Source organism: Halyomorpha halys, unplaced genomic scaffold (assembly GCF_000696795.3).
Source record: "Halyomorpha halys isolate HHAL.00 unplaced genomic scaffold, Hhal_1.1 Scaffold194.1, whole genome shotgun sequence".
Classification (NCBI taxonomy): Eukaryota; Metazoa; Arthropoda; class Insecta; order Hemiptera; family Pentatomidae; genus Halyomorpha; species Halyomorpha halys.
The window spans coordinates 59,364-61,963 of record NW_027108392.1 but is presented as its reverse complement, the minus strand read 5'-3'; the positions used below and the strand labels follow the sequence as shown (position 1 = coordinate 61,963).

The 2,600-nt window shown below is 27.1% G+C and overlaps 1 protein-coding gene across 1 annotated transcript in view; it reads right to left on the bottom strand.

Annotated features, from left to right (window-relative positions):
* LOC106679333 (uncharacterized) overlaps window positions 1-2,600 on the bottom strand; it is a gene marked incomplete at its 5' end in the record, with an annotated part of 135,046 nt that overhangs the window by 99,103 nt on the left and 33,343 nt on the right.

Sequence of the window (2,600 nt, the reverse complement as noted above, 5' to 3'; positions counted from 1 at the left end):
GGGGTATTATTAAAGGATATTGTAGGGGAAGAGGTCATGGGTTTACGTCGAAGGGTAAATATGATTTGGTGGGATTTATTGGAATTTATTTTAATCCTCCAGTTTAAAAAAAAACAATGTTAAATTTAGAAATATAATCTAGAGATAAGTTACAATCTTGAACGAAAATTGAATTAACTAGTTGCCAGCACAATAGATCGCTTGTTTTTTTGTTTTATCAACCTCGAAATTGAATAGATTGATTTTCGCAACGCTGAAAGTAATTTCCATTTTTTTCCTACCTGGAAATTATTGGTAATCCTACAGGCTACTATACAATATATCTAGAATGGGAAAGTCGATAAGAATCATTCCGTGGATCCATGACGACGTAAATTTTAACCCGTTCAGCCCGAATTCGATTCCCTAGGTCGTGACATTAGGTTGCTAAGTTGAAGCCTTAGCAATCTCGGTTTTAGAAGAATTAACGAAATTCATTAATTACATATTTTATGTCAAAGAAAATTAATTTTAAGTGGTTTAAGGTAGGAATAGTCAATTCGTTACAATTTATTCCATTTTGTTCACATTAAACAGGCCTGCTTTAATACTATTCTAAACTTTAAAACCCTAATAGTTCCTTCTTCTTATCCTCAAAAACATTACTTTTAGGTCATTCCCTGTTTCTCATGCAAAGTTAGGACTTAAGACTTTATTACGATAATTGCTATAAAATCGTCTGCTTCTCCGAATGAAAATAAATCAATTCATCAAAGCTCTGAATTTAATTTACTCATGTTGAAACCTCTTATTTCATAAGATATATTTATTAAAAATAATCGAAGTACTATGAAGATAGTGAGAAATTTAGAGGGAGGTTAAAAATAGGAATTGCTTGTTTTTTTTTTCAATTTCGAAATAACTTAACTCGCGCCATTTGTCCAGATGTATAAAAGACTACATTTAATGTAGGAAGAGCACCTTACGGAAGTTGCAGTAGTCAGATATAGATAATTAATTAAAAGGTTAATCCCGTTTACCAGGTCAAACCTCAATTTAGTTATTCATTCAGTTATATTTAAGATATTCTATGAATGTTGAACTTAAGCCTATGAGAATGATTCAATCAAGTTTTTTTAGGGCCAACTGTTCCTGCTAAAATCTATTTATGTCTAATAATGACTCTGCGTTAATATCAAGTCGATCGGAAGTAATGTAATTAAAATATTGTTCATGGAATCATGTTTTAAATAAATTTTAGTATTCTGTTTTAAGTGTATCATACAAAATAATTGAAATAATAATAAAAAAAAAGCACATGAAAATGAGGTAGGAGTTTATTTATAATAAGTAGATTTCTGTGAACAGCTGAGTTCAATAATCAGTACCATATTTAAATTAAAATTCATATTTCAGAAAAAAACCCAGATAATTCACGTTTGTCATCTTCTAAATAGTTTTTTTTTTTTCAAGATCGGAATACTTTAACGCTTTCATTCATCTGTGGTTAGGTATAAGGAGTAAATTTATTTTTCCCCAGTATAGGACTCCAATGAGAGTCTTGGAAAAAAACAAAAAAAAAAATTTATTTTTGCCAAAGCAGGACTTTGTATAAGTCTAATATGCCTTCTTTAATACTCCTATGTCTAATATAATTTTTTTTTAAATTAATTTTTAACATGTAAAATAAGAAGAACGTGTTTCTTCTATATATACATAATATTTATTAAAGATAACATGGTTCAAAACTGATGGAAAACATGAAATAGAAATAGGCTATCACAAAATAACTTGTCAGGACGAAAATAGAAACATCTCCCGTACACCTGACTACATCCTCTATTTCCTTTGTTGTTTCTGGATGAGAAAACATGAAAGATGAGAATAATGTAACAACTATCCGTCAGTGAAATGGATGTGACTCGTTCTTTCTTTAACCAAATTACATTTTTATTCCATCAACAATATTTTCTGGTATATTTTAAGTTAATAAACAATTTATTTATTTTAATTTTTTGCGATAAATGCAATATCTGAAGCATTTATGGTAAATTGGTAAGAGGAGCTTAAATTCAAAATGACACATTGTTTTAATTTGTCTTCCTTTTTATTTTCTGTTAATTATTATTGTTGGCAGTGATTAAACTTTTATTCTATTAATTATATCATTTATTATTTTATCATTTATTATTAATTATATATTATTATTTTTAGATGGCTTTTACTATTTTATTTGTTTTTCAGTTGTTTGCCTATCATTAATGTGTTCTCAAAATCAAAATTATGTTGTATTCATATCCTATGTAATACTAATATTAAGGTTGTTGTATTAATATTTTTATATTTATGCGATTTGCTTGACTTTTCAACAAATAAGATAAAAAAACAACAATAATTAAAAGAGAGAAAATAAAATTAATTTATAAGAGAAAGAAAATGAACAAACAATAAAAAAAACAGCAAAAAAAAGTTAGATACCTAAAATCATACTACTGAGTAATAGGATCTGTTAAATAGTTGGATTAATAGGAGCCCAAAATTTTAATAAAAACAAATTAATCCTTTACAAAACAACTTTTATAACTTTATTAAACTTTGAAACTTAAATTGAATGTATACAA